This window comes from Rhipicephalus microplus, chromosome 6 (assembly GCF_043290135.1).
Source record: "Rhipicephalus microplus isolate Deutch F79 chromosome 6, USDA_Rmic, whole genome shotgun sequence".
NCBI lineage: Eukaryota > Metazoa > Arthropoda > Arachnida > Ixodida > Ixodidae > Rhipicephalus > Rhipicephalus microplus.
Window position 1 is genome coordinate 166,951,261 of NC_134705.1, and position 19,283 is coordinate 166,970,543.

General features: G+C 44.8%; 1 protein-coding gene across 2 annotated transcripts in view; it reads right to left on the reverse strand.

Moving 5' to 3' along the window:
- Positions 1 to 19,283, reverse strand: part of LOC119167185 (ATP-binding cassette sub-family G member 4) — a 65,742-nt gene that overhangs the window by 46,094 nt on the left and 365 nt on the right. The window contains exon 1 of one of the 2 annotated variants that reach the window (XM_075866962.1): positions 12,224 to 12,242. The exons of the other annotated variant lie outside the window; for it this stretch is intronic. The gene's annotated coding sequence lies outside the window, so the exon portion shown is untranslated. Of the gene's footprint in view, positions 1 to 12,223; positions 12,243 to 19,283 lie in introns of those variants that run through there. 2 annotated transcript variants of the gene reach the window in all.

Genomic DNA, 19,283 nt, shown 5'->3' on the forward strand with positions numbered 1-19,283 from the left:
ACGTGATAAGTCTTTAACGCAGCATATGCCAACAGTAAACGTACAGGGCCACGCAAAAAAAAGAATGCATACAGACACAAATACGTAAACGACAGACACATATATAAAAAAGAAGCATAGTAACAGAAAAGTAGATGTCCAAAATGCAAATATATTATTAATCTCTGTGACTATTTTTCTGGTTATCATAGTAATGAATGGGTAACATAACATTTAGCACATCATGGAGATAAAGTCAACACGTGATATACATTAGGACAGACACGAGAGATTTTCGCGTCTGATACGCCGAAAAACTTGCCTTGAGGCAACGGTAATCACTGTGGTCATGGCCTGAAGTCACAATATGAGCTAGTATTTATGAGTTACCCTATGGCTTCGGTATAAAAACAAAATCAGGAAGCATCTATTCAAACGTTCGATGCAGTTATGTTCCTTAAGTTGCCGAGTTTCGTCTCTGTGGCGTCTCACGATCTACGTGACACGTAAGACAGGATTGACTGGCTGGCCAGACTGTTTGATTGGTCTGGTTGATATTGAGTTTGACTGTTAAGCTTCTCGGCTTGCCACGCAGAGCAGAGAGGAAATTAGTCTTGTCTTGTCTCCTAGGAGATCTTGGCGAGGAAACTAGTATTATCCTGAACTGGTACGCACTTCTTCACCTTCTTCCTTGTTTATTGCGTCTCTCACAGGACACGTTAGCCGATTCGTCCTGCGTTGTGCGCAATAACTAAGGTGGTTGAGATTACTTGTACAGAGTACCAGTGAAGGAGCAAGAGAAGAATGGAGTAAAAGGAGGAGAAAAAACTCAGAAAAACAATAAAAGACGCAGAAAGAAATAGGCAACGAGAGAGAAATGCATAAAAAACCGAAAATAAGTCGAGAGAGAAGGACAGAGTGAAGAAAACAGATATAAAAAATATGTGAGGAATCGGAAGAAAGAAGAAAAAGATATAAATATAGAAATATCGAGAAAGAGAAACAACTAGTACGACGTAGTGCGTTACACGCGTTAATTTGGCCTGGAAGACGTGATCAAACCCGTCACATCTGAGGCGCAGAGCACACTCGAGAGATGTCCCCACAAACGATGAAGATGAAGAACACCATGTGATTGTGGTTATATATAGGTGATGAAGAAGCGTCTTATAAATGCCCACAATAGATAGATATAAAGAAAGAAATAGAAATAACCTTCTATGGAGGGCAGATAGAAAAATAAATATGGAAATATAAAACTGAGAAATAAAGAGAACAAAAATAAAAAGTTCGGATAATATAACGAGAAACTAGGTATGCTGCCAAGCTACGAAGTTTTTCAGGCATAGTGCCCCTAGTGAGAAGCTGCCTTTCTTTTTCTTCACGAAACTTGAACGATGATTATGGGGGCATCGTCAGCCGAAGTACGTACGCTTTGAAACGAACCGACTGCTAATACGGTTGTGCACGTGAAATTTAAATATCAGTGATCATAAAATGCTCAAAAAGGTATTGATATTGTTCACCTGCTGGCTAACCAGCCGTTGAGGTCGGGGCACGTATATTTGTTTTACGAATGAAATCGAAATATAAACCAGTCAACACCGGAATCGCCAGCACTGTTACATCCTCTCGTATTCACTTTGTCAAGAGAATCGGGTATTCTTTAAAGATATCATGGATTGATTTTGCTTAAAAAATGTAATTTCAAAAGTAGTGCCCTCTACCACCCTCAAAGCTAAATAAGGTACCTAAAAGGCGCTTGTGGCTTATAGACGAGAATAATTTGTTTACACGCCCTTCTGATGTATCGGTTATGAATGATGGAAACACTTTATTATGCTTTGATCCTTAATAACCATCAGCGGGGCCTGTAAGCAAATGGATTCGGACCCTGAACTTGAAGGTTATCCTCGCGGGATCGAATCTTCGCCGTGGACGTCGCATTTTGAAGGAAGTGAAAATGATGGAGGCACGTGTACTTAGGTTTAGTTGCACCTTAAAAACTCCGCATGGTTGAAATTTCCCGAAACTTCCCCTACGGTGTCATTCATAATCATACCGCTGCTTTTGGCACGTAAAGTTATAACAATTACTATTATTTGAGAAACGTGTGGCCAAGGAGGCTTCGATGCTGTAGGTAATTTTAGAAGTGTTTGATCAATATAAAACTGAGAAAACACACACACGCACACACACACACACACACACACACACACACACACACACACACACACACACACACACACACACACACACACACACACACACACACACACACACACACACACACGCTGAGCATGTGAGCATGAAGGAACTGCGGGGCTGGGCAGGCATCTTTGTTTTTCATCGATTTTGTCTATATTTCTTCCCCCTTTTTTTTCTATTCTCCCGCTGGTTTTGTTAATCTTTTTTTCTCTTTGTATTATTCTTACCTAATTCCTACTCTTTTACCTCCTTTCCCGCTTTCTTTTTATCGCTTGCTTCGTTTCTTATTGATTTTTATATGTGGATTTGCCATCGTTACGCCGAGCAATCATAACTTGCGACAGCACAAGACATCCCAGACCTCTCAAGTGCTCTGCACTTAGTATCATCGTCAATGCATTCAAAAAACAAGAAGAACATTTCTCCTTCAAGCCAGCGCGCGCTCATTATGCGATGGCTGGCCTATACGTCGTTAGCTATAGATGGCTATGTCTGCGTTACACGTATCGATGACGACAGCATAAGACAGTAGGGCCACTGAAATGCTCCGCACTTAAACCAGACTCAAGATTGCGATAGTAGCGGAAAGCGTTGTACCCTGAAAAACTTCCGGTCACCTGATTTACCAGCTCCTAAGTTGAAACTGAAAGCACTCTATATACATATATTGTCGAGCGCACGAATTTACGTCATTGTGGAAATGGTCTGCGACACTTCCAAGAGAGGCCAAATTTTTTTTCATGCACCTTAAGACAAGGTGGCTACGCAGATAACTTATGTAAAACGGCGCGAGAAGGTGAACACAGAAGTACAAAAATATTCAGACCATTAAGCATGTCAGAGCGTATTACTGAAGTGGTTGCGTAGTGATTGGTTGGTAAAAAATTGCCCACAGCTTCCCTCGGGGGAACACTGAGGAGGATGCGGACCATATAATTGATTAACGGGGTGTTAAAGTGCGACTTACTTGGGTCGATGGCTAAATTGGTTAACGTGGTTGTGAAATGGGGTGTTAAATTGCGACTTACTTGGGTCGATGGCTAAATTGGTTAACGTGGTTGTAGGAGGGGGTGTTAAATGAGTGAACACGTACACACGTATGCGGAAGGGTGGCGCTGGTCGAAGGGACGTCGATCATTGTGTTTGTGGATTCGTTGGAATTCATTTCACCGCGACCTTGGACGTCGACGCGCCGTACAAACCAACCGACGAGCGGCAACAGAGCGAGCGAGCGCCGACCTTGAGTATATATACAGCACGACGGCGCATGCACTGTCAGCTGTTGAATGTTCTCGAAGCGCGACGCCACATGCGCGTCCACTGGAGAATCAGGAGAATTGTAGATGTCGAACGCGGTGTGTAGAGGAGGAAGGGTGCACAGATGGTGGAGGAGTGAAGCGCGCGCGGTGTGTAGAGGAGGAAGGGATGCACAGATGGTGGAAGAGTGGACGACGGCGCGACGGCGCATGCGCGCGCGTCAGCTGTCGAATGTTCGAGAAGCGGTGCGGACGGCGCACTACAAGGCGCGAGTATAAGATGCTCCGCATCTAAAAAATAATGACTACAAAATAAGGACAAAGAGCAATGCTTCTGATGTAAACGGTCAATACGGCTGGTCTAAGAAGAAAAAAAAATCACGAAGAACACGTTAAAATCATCAGCAACTACCACGAGGAATAGGTGCCAGAGTGGGGCATCACCGGAAGGCAGCGGAGGAATGAGGGGGGTAAGGAATTGACACCGCCTACATATTTCCCATTTTGTGTGTGCATATTGCACTCACGTACAAACGAACTTGCATAAAGTATAAATAAGTCCAAGTTTTATATACACCATAGAATGTGTTCTGAAAAAAAAAACATTTTGGCTGTGCTATTCCTGGAGGGCATTGTCCTACGTGGTCGGTCAGGCTTTATCACGACTTGTAAGTGATAACTGCTCTACCACTAGCATTACACGAGATAATTACGGTGTCACTTTCTGCGCCTGGTGACCCAACCCAACGGCTCAGTCTGGACGCTGACCAAGCAGGTGTACAGTAGTAGGCGATGCTATCACTCAGGCCGACCTCTCTGCCTTTCTGCAAACAAACCTCTCTCTTTCTCTCTGACTGAGCAAAACTAAAGAAAGAAAAAAGTTATGAAGATAGGACCGTTACATTTTCGAGGGAAGCACCGAAGGTGACCGGGAGGTTTTCGTGATCGCTCGTGTTTACTTTTCTTAGACGCGTCGTTTTAGAGGCCCCTCCACACTGTATAGAAATTTTAACAGATTCTCTTCGAAGCCACCGTATTGAGTCGCACTCTTGCACTTTTGTACCTTCCACTACTAAACAGAGTGGTACGGTAGGCTCATCCACACAGCAAAATTTGGGCTGGTGCATTCGAAGTTTGATGATGTTACTAATTCACGTTGCAACATTCAAAAATAGCAAAACAATTGCTTAACAGAGCAAGGCGGTGGCGTCTATGGCACTTCCACTGTTTACCAACACGGGTCTTTGATGCCATCTGGTTCTGTCCACCGCTGCACCTTGACGGGCTCTTATAGCATCGGTGGACAAGAACAGCTTTAGAAAATAGCCCACCAATTTTCTACACTTTTCTTGTTTTATTTGGCAAAATATTGAAATAATAGTTTTGTTGTGCTGCGCAACGATTATGAGAAATATCTTGACCTTTACGCACGTTTCTGTGATCTGAAAAACTAAGAAAAGACTTTCCTTACCCCTGAACAAGACTTGAAAACGTACTTTCAGTTTCGACTTAGGAGCTGGTAAATCAGGTGATCGGAAGTTTTTCAGGGTACAACCCTTGCTGCTAATATCGCAATCTTGAGTGTGGTTTAAGTGCAGAGCATTTTAATGCCCTACTGTCTTATGCTGCCGTCTTCGATACGTGTAACGCAGGCATAGCCATCTGAAGCTAACCACGTATAGGTCAGCCATCTGTCGCATAATCAGTGCTCGCTGGCGTGAAGGAGAAGTGTTCTTGTTCTTTGATTGCATTGAAGATGATACTAAGTGCAGAGCACTTGAGGGGTCTCGAATGTCTTGTGCTGTCGCAAGGTTTGATCGCTTGGCGTAACGATGACAACTCCACATATAAAAATCAACAACAAAGGAAGCAAGGGAGAAATAGACAGCGGGAAAGGAGGCCAAAGAACAGGAAATAGATATAAATAATATAAAGAGAAAAAAGGACAGACAAAACCGGGCAGGAGAAAAGAAAAAAAAGAAAGAAATATAGAGAAAATTGATGAGAAACAAAGATGCCTGCCCATCTCCGCAGTTCCTTGATGCTCAGAACCACTAGTGCAAAGATGCCTTTACTTTTATATGCGAATTAATTTCTTGGTCGCGCTATGTCAGGCGTCCGGCGGCGTCCGCGTGCCGGCAGGTGTTATCTCTCCGCTCTCACTTCCTCTCCCATAGCAACAGCTGCTGATGCGGGTGCTTATGTTGGTCCCTAGCAACCAGAGCAGGTGGTACGGGTGGAGTGGTGGAGAGTGAGTAGAGAGGAGAAACACACTCCGGCGTGTGAGGGCGTTCGAATCGCGAGAGGCTGCTCGACGGAGTTTCCGCGTGTGTGGAGGCAGTGTAGGAGAGGGTAGGCGCAGTACTTCGTCGCTTTTTTTTTCTCTCCGTTCACTCTCTCTCCTCCCTGCGCTCCACTCTCCTGTCCGCTTGCTCGTAGGTATATATAAATTAAGTGAAGCGTGCGCCCCCCTCTCTTCCGTTCGCCAGCCGATGAATGTGTAAATAAATGGTCTCGATACGAATTCTCATGTTGTCATTAATTTATGCCATTAAAGTTATTGCGCTGTGTACTCTCGGCACAAGCACTACGATTCCCTTCGGGGCGGCGGGGCCATTTTTTGTTTGCTTCTGCCTTTCCGAGACAAGCTTTTATTTCAGGCAGAATGCAGACACCAAGGTTTTGCAGACGGTTCAGTATTCTACTGGGTTATCTTACCATATGATCTCGTACCGATTCTGAAAACTATGCAATGCCATACGTTCGAGCACAAAAACACTCACCTCGGGGAGGGAGGCCCTCAAATTACCTCGACCATATATTGACGGGGAAACAGCTGTCATACGCATATAACGAGTGAAAGGTGTGGCGACGCCGCATTCTTTAGGCTTTAGTCGTCCGGCCGTGTGACACGGGATCACGTGACAGATGGTTCGAACGCCGCACAGGTAACTGTTGCCCCATTGCTATGCGGCAGTCTTTAAAGTGATTGACCCACTCATTGTCGCCAGTCTTACAAAAATAAATAATTTTTCCTACACGCAGGCCATGCGAGGATAGAGCAACCATTCATCGCCGTGGTCGCCCTCCTGATCAACCGTGGCGGATGCTTCGACCATCCTACGGGTGAATGCACAAAACTAACTTGCTTGTCCACATGTGACGCACTTCTTCGCTGTAATATAAATTTACTATGCCTAAGGGCTATCTTTCGACTAATAAAAGAAGTAGACAAAAAAGATGCATTTGTGCTGGCTTTTATTAAGACGTGCGACTGTCATGCGCAAAAAAAAGTTTGTTGCTTATTCACTTTTTCTTTTCTTTTGCAACATTATTAAAGCTGCATATAACGTCAGCCTATAGCGCGATATTCATTTCTTGCTATCAATTCAAAACATATAATCCTGTGTATTACTGGTCGAAAAAGTTTAACTTCATCCTCATTCTCTGCTCTTTGAATACGTGCCTGTGTATAGCAAATCATTAATTTACAAGGTAGTAGAAAAGTGTGCATTACAAAAGCAAATATATGCACATATATGTATGTAATATTATGATCGTTTATTGTTTATTCGGTCAGAGTTTTCCTGCAGATTCTTTGTTGTTTATTGTATTGGTCAAGCCATTTTAGGCTATCGGTTCAAATATTTGGAGTATATTCTGTTTTGTGCGTAAAGGTACACTTCGATTGATTAATTGATGAAAAACAGTCTGTGCGGAATAATCACTATGGATTGAGAATTTAAACACAACTGTAACGATCCGTGCTGCACACTGTTGACTTTTGCTGAAAATAATTCTGCCGGCTTCGCGTACACTGGTACCCAGCACAATCATCAAATATTTCGCAAAAATATGAAAAGGAACGACAAAGTACAGATGTATGTACAACCACGTATCCATGCTTCACAGCGCAGTACGAACGGCTGGCGCAAGGTTCTCACATCACTCTTCCAATCTTTTCAATCACAATTGAAGGGAATTTCATGAACGGAAACGTGTGCTAGTGATACATTGCAGGGCAATTTTGCGGCTCTTGATAAGACGTAATTTACATGCCTTGCCTACACCACTAGGGCAAAACAGAACATATGAGCCTGAGACCTCGTCTCACGGGTTACGTTGGGGCCTGTTGCCTTCGGCGACTTCTGTCTTCAGGCTATGAAGCCTTTATTTTAGAAAAACGTTCACTCGAATTCTGTTTTGCAATAAATCCAGCCTCAAACTTCATGCTTCTAATGCCCGTGAAACAGGTGTTCTATCTATCTATCTATCTATCTATCTATCTATCTATCTATCTATCTATCTATCTATCTATCTATCTATCTATCTATCTATCTATCTATCTATCTATCTATCTATCTATCTATCTATCTATCTATCTATCTATCTATCTATCTATCTATCTATCTATCTATCTATCTATCTATCTATCTATCTATCTATCTATCTATCTATCTATCTATCTATCTATCTATCTATCTATCTATCTATCTATCTATCTATCTATCTATCTATCTATCTATCTATCTATCTATCTATCTATCTATCTATCTATCTATCTATTTTTTTTCTTTTTATATTGCCCCATCTGCCTTTTTGCTTCTTCCGAACCCACACCTTCAGTTCTCGTTACTTCCCGTTACAATACTGTACATTCCTTATATTGCTCGTTACTTCCCGTTACAATACTGTACATTCCTTATATTGCCCGATCTTCTTCTTTGCTTCATCCTAACCCTGACCTTCAGTTCTCTTCCCTACCCGTTGGGATACTGTACATTTTTTATATTGCCCGATTCACTTCCTTGCCTCTTCCTAACCTTATCCTTAATGACGATAGTTATAACACGAGAACAAAACGACGACACAGAGACAATAAGGACACGAAGGACCTTCATTCGTCGTTTTGTTCTCGTGCTATAACTATCTTCATGCCATACCAACTAACCCAAGCTGCCACACTTCTTACTTACCCTCGGTTCTCTTTCCTAATCATTGGGATACTGTACATTTCTTATGCTATGGTTTGCTCTCTTACCTGCTCCTTTTCTTCCCTCTCACATTAACATCAGTTCTCCTCACCCGCACTTCCACTTCTCATTTCCTTGCTAAACTGTGGGTGAAAAGGGTGAAACATGGCTATGCCATGTTTCACCCTTTTCCCTTCTCCTTTCCTTCCTGATCTCTATAACATCACTCCATATGACCATCACTTCGCTTTGCTACTGCCTTGTTACACTATACTGTACGATACCATACTATACGAACGGCTGTACTAGAAGCTGCTTGGCATGGACTCACTTCACTGTCTGTAGTGTATAAGCAATCTCATAGAAGGCTGTGTCATTTTTAAAGGCGAGTGTTTTTCTTGAGGATTTTCAATGCCAAAATTTTGGTGTGTCCGTGGTATCAATGTTCTTAATGGCACCAAACGATACCTCAAAGAGCCAACACCATCCGTTGCGCCCATCAATACTGCTCAGGTTTCGGCGTTCATACTTGTGTGAATGTCCATTAAAAAAACAATTATTGCGCATATTTTAGGCACCAAAACAACACGTCAGTGTTTTGTATGTGTGCCTTTATACTAGAAAATGCACACACGAGTGATTCTAAGCACCATAGCGTTTATCACGCTGCGCTGACAGTGCAACGCAATGCTCAAAAAAGACAAGTGTTTCCAACGCTTTGCTAAGGCGACACGGTGGTGGCACCTGCCTGTCGCTTTGCGTTCTACTACTTATCGCCTCCGACATAGGCGAGGCATGCATCTTTCTCCGAGGGTGCGCACGCCTTCGTTCACTTTTGAAAATAACTGCCAGATGGCGCTCGTGTCTAACGTGCCTCGATGCTCTCGTTCGCCTTCACTGCACATATTGAGACTCTCTAACGCAGCGCTTTTAGAATGTAATCTACAATTTTCTCGCGCAGAACATGAAATAAACGTTTTGTTCATTATATCCACACGCAAGACTATCCCCTTTCGACGAAATTTGCAGAGAAACACGCAGATACGCGGCCAATTTTTTTTATCCGCAACTGCTCCCCCTGAAAGCCCTCACCCTCACTTCAGTTTTCCACCCCATCGCTAGACTATGATATGGATGGCTATGCTATATATGCTAGGGTCTGCTTGACACATGCTCACTTTCAATAGCTCAAATCCAGCTAGCTTTCTAAGACACCGGCCTTGCTGCGAGTCAAAACACCTCCACTACGAAGAACAGAGATAGAATTGTATTAACCAGCACGCATATAAAGATACGTGTTTCCCATTGCGCGCGTACTTTTATCCCTGCACCTGGCAAGCGCGAAATTATCTAGCACACGTGTCACCGAGGTGAACGTGCCTTGCCATAGAGAACAACATGGGCGGCGCGATCGTTGGTTAACCGAAAGGGTCGGTACGTACCTGTTAGCTTGAATTTCACTCAATGTTCCCGGTGTAGAGGTACACGCCACAAGCGAGCGACTGTGGGGTGAGCGGGGGTGTGAGCGTAGTTGCACAGTACACCGGCCCTGGTTCGCAACTATTACAGGCCCGTCTGAGAGAACGTGTCAGTTTCACGTTGGGCTGTACACGACAAAAATAGAATAATAATAATAAAGAAAACATCGCGAACCTTTTTGTCCTGCAGCTGCCACTCCGACGTTCATTCTGTTTCGTCTATATGTTCGGCATCATAAATAAGCAAGAACAAGTGCTTTCAGAAGTATACGAGTGGGGTTAATTAATAAAACAAAAAAATTGCCCGCAGCTTCCCTCGGGGGAACACTGAGGAGGATGCGGACCATATAATTGGTTAACGGGGTGTTGAAGTGCGACTTACTTGGGTCGATGGCTAAATTGGTTAACGTGGTTGTGAAATGGGGTGTTAAATTGCGACTTACTTGGGTCGATGGCTAAATTGGTTAACGTGGTTGTAGGAGGGGGTGTTAAATGAGTGAACACGTACACACGTATGCGAAAGGGCGGCGCTAGTCGAAGGGACGTCGATCATTGTGTTTGTGGATTCGTTGGAATTCATTTCACCGCGACCTTGGACGTCGACGCGCCGTACAAACCAACCGACGAGCGGCAACTGAGCGAGCGAGCGCCGACCTTGAGTATATATACAGCACGACGGCGCATGCACTGTCAGCTGTTGAATGTTCTCGAAGCGCGACGCCACATGCGCGTCCACTGGAGAATCAGGAGAATTGTAGATGTCGAACGCGGTGTGTAGAGGAGGAAGGGTGCACAGATGGTGGAGGAGTGAAGCGCGCGCGGTGTGTAGAGGAGGAAGGGATGCACAGATGGTGGAAGAGTGGGCGACGGCGCGACGGCGCATGCGCGCGCGTCAGCTGTCGAATGTTCGAGAAGCGGTGCGGACGGCGCACTACAAGGCGCGAGTATAAGATGCTCCGCATCTAAAAAGCTCAACACTTTTTAATCACCTGCTCAGACCATTAAAATGACACGCTTGCGAAAATGCCCTCGTCTATTTGAAACGAGGCAACTTAGCAGCGTCTAATGGAAAAGTCTCTACCTCTACCACTGTCCTTCAGGCGCTGCTAAAATGACATTTTTTTTACTTTTCAAACTATGATGAACACTAATTGCGCTATAAACAATGAGTCAAAGATTAGATTAAATTAAAATCAACGTTTCATGTGCGAACTTTGTCTCGTAATTGGAGAGCCCCAATTTTAGCGTGGCGTCACAAAATTCCGAGTGCTTATTTTCTATTGCAACGTACACGAGCACATCCGCCGGCTATGTCAGGCGAACCACACAATCCAATAGTACGTCATGTAAGGCCAATTGGTGCAATCGTTACTTGAAAGACATGGCGCAAAGTTGCTACCGAGAAGACACAGGAAGAAACAGAAATAACGCCAACCAATAAGCCAAGAATGACAAGAAGCAAATGCGATTACGCGCTATTAGTTCTGAGCCTGAGTAAGAATGTGAAACAGTCTGGAGAGGGTATACTGTCGTAGCAATGAAGCTGTTTTACCTGCTTCTTCAGGCTCGGGACTACGTGCACCCGATCGCTTTGGCTTCTTTAAGTGCTAGGCTTATTCGTTGGCATTCATTTTGACTGTTCTTGCTTCTCCTGGTTTCTAACCTTGTGCCACGTCTTTGAAACACTTCAACTATGCACTTCCTTCTATAGAGGATACTTAGAAAGTGCGGACTATCAAATGAAATCAATGCACTGTTTCAGTTATATTCCAACTTATTCTTTTCATCTGGTCTCTCCTCGACTCGCCAATGACCTTGTCGCTATCTATCTTGAAACACTACACTCGCTCCCTTGACTACGCGTGTCGCGTGATACACTACACTCGCTACAGCCGCCGCTTGTTTGCGAGCCCTCGCTCCGCTGTAAAGCTTCACCGCTACATCGGTATTCGATATACTAGTACGTTGCTGCCCCATTCTCTGGGAGCGAAGCTCCTTATGCCCGCACCCCGCCGTCTCCGTCGAAAGTCCCTGCACCTGGCAAGCGCGCCCCGTGCAACGCGCAGGCGCGGCGGCAGGTGGCTCTCGCGTCGCAGACTCGCTCTCTCAGTCATTCCCGCCCATGACATTATTCCGCATTACCACGTCAACTCCTCATATGAAGGCTTCCGAAGCACCCCAGAGTTGTGCGGAAGAATTGTTTTGAGGTCTAGGATAGTCAGTAGTCCGCGACAAAAGCTTTCTTTATTTGTCCAAGTAAGCTAACAGTACTGAATTAGAATGCCTCACTATGGACTGGTTAGCAGCTTGACAATGGTCGGTTACTTACATGAGCCGCTCTTCACAGGCCCCCGCCTTCGTGCAGACTAAAGCGAAACTGCATTTGAAAGTGGTATATATGGCCTGTAAGGGAATCCTCTAACGATAGTGGGCTGCAACGCTAGTTCTACAAGTACGGACTTGTCGGCCACGGCCGGGCTCTTTCCGTCAACGGTAAGCGGGGTGCCAGCATTCGAAACCACGTGGCACTGAAAAAAGGGTCGCTTATCACTTGGCACGCCTGTCTAACTCCGACCTCGCGAGATTGATTATGCCAAAGAGAAAGTGTTAGAAATGAAACGTAAGGAGAAGAACAGTACCACGAGTGACGATATCCTTAGCATACACGACAGATAAGCAAAAGGTCGTTGGTGTCGGGATTGCCTGGAGACGAGCGTACGTTGCAGCAGTCATATGCGCAGAAAAATGCATGACACTCACAAATCTGGTATCTACGACAAGGAGTGGTCTGTTTTGCCAGGAAACTGACTGTCAGGAATTAATATTTTCGTTGATCGGACCAGTCTCGGTGTTGTAGAGGTGATGAGGCTTGACCGGCAGCTCTAAGGTGCTGGGATCGCATACAGACAGCGCTGGCTGCAGTTTCAATAGCAGAGATAGGATAATCCTGCAATTCTGTGACCATGTGGAGCTCTGAAATATAACAATGTTGCTTATTGTCACACAGATACGCTTCGAAGAACTGACTTGGTCCTCCCATCGCTAGCAAGGAAGCAAGCACAAAGTTATTGGGAAATAAAGAACGATAAAAAATATACCACACACAGACTCTTGAACAGCTTCATGCGCTTTGTGAGATGACCCAAGCAACTGTGATATGAAGCGACAATGAAAAAGCTCCCACTCTCAAGGGCTTCCAGAAAGAAAAGAAGAGTATGCGCAGATAATACTGATACTTCGTTAAAGCTACGGAGCTGCTTTCTCAAAACCAGCGTCTCTTCTTTCTTCTCGGTTCATGACCTTGCAAAAAAGTCGCGCTGCTCTATCTAGCATCACGCGTTTGTAACTATAGACTATCTTGATGCTACTGCGCAGTGAATGGTGCAAGAACCACACTGACCACGCAAGCCGTTAGCATTGCCAAGGATGCTATTGGTAAAAAAAAAGAGAGTCTAGATTCATAACGTAAACTTCAGCTCTCAAAACGAGAATGACGTCACTTCTGGCCATGGCTTTTCAAGGAAGAAGTTCGCAGCAAGAAGAAGCTGAAGCACTGCAAGAAGCAGTCTGGTCGGCGCCACCTGAAGACTGCACATTTCTGGTGCCTAAGTTGTTCTTCGCTCGCAACGCTTCCGCTGTCGTAGAGTGGTGGCTCTGCAACGCTATGTCACGTTCCGCCCTGTCCTTTGCGGCAATCGGTCGGTGCGCTTCACAAGCCGTGGCTCTCCATCGATGATAGTGGCGATATATGTTGAATCGAAATGAATTTATTTTATTGACGTGCGCAAGGTCGCACTTAAGAAAGAATGGACTAAGAAAATTGATGCCTGGTGAGGTCCTCCCACTTGAAACAATTGATACTTCAATTCCTATCCATGATGGTTGCCTACACTCAACAATGGTAGGTGGGTGTGTGCAGAAACCATCGGTTAATGAAGTCTTTATTTCCGCCGCGAAAAACTTGAGCGTTTTGAAACGATGCTTGATTCTATAGAATAAAAGTGTGTTTCATTTAACTGCCGTGTCGCTTCAATACGCTGGAAATAGTAGCATAAAACCAGGTCCGCAAGCTTTTCATCGTTTGTGCCCTGAAAGACGCTCTTCTGCTGTTGTTTGTTTTTCGTAACGGAAACATCGCCATGGCTTGGCTGAAACACGGTGTCGCATGGTCAGTTACCAATTCTACTGCATTATATGCTACAGCAGACATGTACGTGTAATTCAAACTTATAAAGGCAAGAACCTTTGATGCCTTATCAAATGGTGTGATCAACTGACGTCAGCATGAGCAGCGCACAAAAACAATCATAATCGTATGCCGATGCCGACGAGTGACGTGATTGTGACATCACAAAAAGGTCTCATAAACACGCCATCAATGATATTGTCACATGGTAAATTGTCGGTCGACCATGAAGGCACTCGAAAACTATGTGGGGAACGCACAGTGTTTTTTTTCTGGGGGAGGGGGTGTTATTCACGTTAGGCAATGCGTAAGGGCCCACGTGACTGTGTTTTTTGTCTGTTTAACTCAAAAAACATACCTAAAGGCAGGGTTAGAAATGCATTCTACCTCTCAACCGAGCCGAAGAACTGTGCGATGCTTTTTCTTTTCCCTAAAACTCATATGTTTGTTCTCGAATTGAGGGCAGAACAATACTGCCCTTGTTTTACTTCCCGTTGTAGCACGGCAATTTTACGGTAAAGTGACGCAGTAGAATGGAACGGACAGTGCACTCCTTCTCGAAAGAGAGTAGTAACCCCATTTAGCAGCTACCTAAAGTGGTGGAAGTAAACACGATTTCGTCACACTTTTTCTCAATGATCGCCCAGGAGCAATAAGAATAGGCAAGATAATGTCAGAGTAACCCCATCTTGCAGGAAAAGACTCGCCACTAGGATCAACACTTCTCCGTGCTAGTTAATATAGGAATGATCTAACTACCACCACTGTACTATAGATGGCGTACCAGAAATCACGCATACCTCGTATGCTGCTGACAAAGCTTTAGGCCACCACTGGCTCAGATGGTGAGAAGCAAGACGCACTGCATGAATCAGCTGATGCCACCCAACAATACGGACGGGCTCACGCACGCAGTACAAATGTCTCAACTGCTTTTATTTACAAACTGTTAAAGAAAATATTAACCAGCACCTACCGTCGCGGTTGCTGTCGAAGGTGAATCCGTAATCAAGGTGAACAAGCTACGCTTATTGGGTCTACACTAAGTCCACGCCAAGGCCAAGGCGATGTACACCCTGACGCTGCTTAAAACGCAAACTAATCGGGTAATTCACGAATCTTCAGGGTATACCACCACCGCCATTGTTGAAAAAAGTCAGACGTCATTTTCATCACACATGTCTTCATCTAGTCCTCCTCGGCGGAACAGTGGCTAGGGTTTCCGGCTGCTGACCATAAGGTCGTGGTTTCGATCCCGGCCTTGGCGGTCGAATTTTGATGGAGGCGGAACGATAGATGCGGGTTTAGAAAAAGTACCCAATGATTTAGAGTACTCGGTACTCTACTATGGGAGAGCTCAAAGCCGTCCCTTAGGCCTCAGAACGACGTAGCTGAAGATAGATGCCCGTGTATTGTGCAATGTCAGTGCACACCAAAGAACACCAGATGGTCGAAAGTTTTGGAGCCCTTCACAACAGCGTCTCTCGTATACGTATGGTAGTTTTGGGGCGTAAAACTTAAGATGATAATACTATTACGTCTCAATCTACAGCTTAGCCGTATAAGTAATAGAGCATCTTGAAGGGACCCTGAAATACTTTTTGAGTAACCATGAAATAAATAATCGGAAAAGCGTATTACCTCACAAATTCAACGCAGCAAAAGTTTTACAAATCCGTCCAGTACGAGCGGAGTTACAAAGATTTGTCACACGCTGCAATTGCATGCCCTCTCCTCTTGTCCCGACGAAAGCGTTAGATGCTAAGCAGGGAGCGATGGGAGGGGCAAACAAAAAACGTCACTAGCTTCTCGTGACCTTCACCCCTTTTGCTTTTTTTTTCTTCGAATGCGTGCCTTTTTCAGTTCGATCGCGCGCACATGGATGGATAGATGGATGGATGGATGGATCCAGCTGTGCCCTTTTAATCGGGTATTGGCTCACACCATCTATCCATAAAGTTGAGTACTATCACTGTGTGTTTAAGAGTTGTGTGTTTAAGGACAAGTGACGGCCTCTCACGGCGATCTCTGTAACAACCTAGCACGTCATGTTCAAATAAGCCAATGGCTGATAAATGGCTTACTACGAGTGATTTTCGGGCTTGTTCCGTGATTTGTCGAGAAAAGAGAAAGTTATTTTTAGCTGACATTGATAATTACTTGTGAATCCCAGGCCGCGTGCTGTGCTATAATACTTGGCTCGCGTGTTCTCGGGAGCCTCTACTACCGATCGGCAGCGTTTTCTGACCATGCTCATAAAGCGTTGCAGGGCCCCTATAACATCGATACATCCGAAATTCGGCAGATTCCACATACCTGGGAATCGACGTTATGCGAAGTATGCGGATGTATGTACAAATGTTGGACGCACACACATATGTTGGAAGAGTTGCAGATGTTTATATAACCAGTTGTTGGAACTTGCGCAATGATGCCAACTGGAACATGCGTATGAGCAACACCAGACGCTGATATTCGCGAGAATGCTGGCCCTAGACACTGCTACATAAATCAACTTCAGCGCATGGCAACCAACCACAATCGGCGTTAACCAGACGTGACGGCTGTATCAAAGGAGTACATATGTAATGTATGTAAAATTGGCTAGGTAGCACTGCAACCACTATTGACGTTCCACGAAGCTTAGGTTCTATTTGAAAACTAGTTCCGAGACCTGGCGTAGCTCTGTGGTAAAATGCTTCATGGCCATGCAAAATGCTAGTGTTTAATTCCTTCTGTGACCCTCACATTTATTCTCTGCATTAGGCGGGTCAACGCTACCGAATTCAGGTATTTCTTAACGCTCAAGCGTTAAAATTGCCCATGCATGTTCTCGTCATTGCTGGGTATATACTAAGTGTCCATCACCTGTGGCACATACCCGCAACTAGCGGCACATACCCGCCCATGGGTAAGTACCACTGTCTGGCGGGAAGTGTTTGACGACGTACGCGACAGGATAGATAGATAGATAGATAGATAGATAGATAGATAGATAGATAGATAGATAGATAGATAGATGCGCTCAATGTCCCTGAAGGTCGCTAAAAAACGTTTTGCATTAAAAAAAACTGAATAGTTATACATCTCACTGATAGCCCTGAAAGTGGCTACGTGCGTTTTTTTTTACGCCTGAATAGCCAGATTTTCGAGGCTTTGACTACAAATTACAATGGAGGCATTGATTGAAGATCAGAGACTCAATCAGATACAGAGGCTACAACGTACACTGATTGGGAGGTACGTCTTAAACAACACTCAAAGTAACATCAGCAGCTCAAAATATGGATAGACAGTATAATCAGGGCATGCGTGCAGCACTCGTTAAAACATTTCACTGATGGTACGGCACCGACCAACACTCTTTTTATGTGGACACGCTGCAGACTACCCTGACTTCAAAATAGAAGGAGTAGCCATGTCCAACTGCAAGGGCAAAGCATGTGTTATCAAGAGGGATACACGCTGAAAACTCCACGGAATACAAAGAGTTCACTATAGTTCTCACCCTAAGTGCTCAACACCCCGAGAGGCTTATAATCGACCATCTGGCGTTCTTTAACGCGCACCTAAATCTAAGCGCATGTGAATCTAGCATTCTCGCTCCCATCTAAAATGCGACTGCCCTTGGCCGTGATTCGATACCGCAACCTTCGAGTCAGTCAGTGGTCAAGCCTCATATAGGCCCTAGACTGTCATGACGGGCTGAGTAAAACATGAAACATTGCTTCGAAGACATTTGTAGGCTGTGTAGGCACGGTGTGACCGCTCAACGCGGTCATGGTTATTAAGATGTGACCCTAATGCAGACAAAAAATGAGTGAATCGCCAAAGACGGCCGGCTTCCTACGAGGCGCGCCGCGCGCAAACAAGTCTATAAATGCGGCCAGCTTTATCTATTGATAAGAACCGCACGAAAATGCTGCTTTATTTTTTTTTATCCAAAGCTTTGATTGCGCGAGTGGCCCCTAACCTTTAGTTCGTAACTTGGGCGGATATAGCCAGAAGCAGACTATTGCTTTTATTCAATTATATATGGCCATTGTCAGCTGGTTTTTGTCGCCGGAGTTGGTCACCGAAGCCATACCCTTTATACATATATTGTAGTGAAGTTTCAGGGCGTCCAAGCTGGACTCATCTAAAGACTAGCGACACAAAATGTGGGAGTGATTACGCACAGGCAAGCGATAACAAGTCGATACGATGATTCCGGGAAGCACTGATCGGGGTTTTATTTATCTATCATAACTTGACCACACTGCACCGAATCACAAATACAAACCAGAGAAAATGATGGCATAATCTTAGGCTTGCATGACCGGTGCCGTTGTCAGCGGTGGTGAGATGCGCTGTGGACCCCCGAATTCGTTTACGCAAAATGAGCCTGCGTTGCCGCTAAATGAGATTTTGCAGCATCCACGGGTATGTGGACTGCCTGGAAGACCAGCGCTGTTAGGCAATTGAAAAACAGCGTATACGGACCAATCAGGCAAGCAGGAGATACCCAATCTGTTAAAAATGCACGTGCCTTTTTGAAGAGGATGACGGGATGTCACCACTAGTCATGCCAGAAGAGGAGGAGAAGTGACATTAAGAGGAAGAGGACGACGTGATGTGACCACTAATCACGTCACAAAGCGACGAGACCACTAGAATAAGTGACGCTCCGTGGCTAAGTGACCAGGGAACATACGTTGCCTGGAGCGCTAATGGCAAGCCATTTATATACCCCATAAACCACTTGGTACTCCTCAAAACTTCAAAACTTTTGCGCTTTCTTGTTATCAGTGGTGAGATGGCATGACGGGCACTCGTCGGGAGTGCTCTAAAGGTCGCCGCCTCCACTGAGCGGGGTCTCTCCTGCGCGTGCGCAGAAGAGACTGCACTATATACTGCGTCTCTCAAAACTATCTCGTGATTTTGAGGCGTAACATTCATAACATTGTTTTTTCTGGGGGGAAGGGGGGGGGGAGTAAATTATTTCTTATGCATGTTCCGTGAATTTTTACGTGGCAGTACGGGTATGTGTATGAGTATTTCTGTTTATATGTCTGAGCACACATGAAAAATTGAAATACGCGGGGAATGCGAGGACTTGAGTGCCCTCCTTTCCCTTCACTATCACTATTCTCATTGACACTGATTTATTACTGGGAAATGCAATATGAAAATAGGCTCCATGTCAAGAAGTGTCAAAAACAAA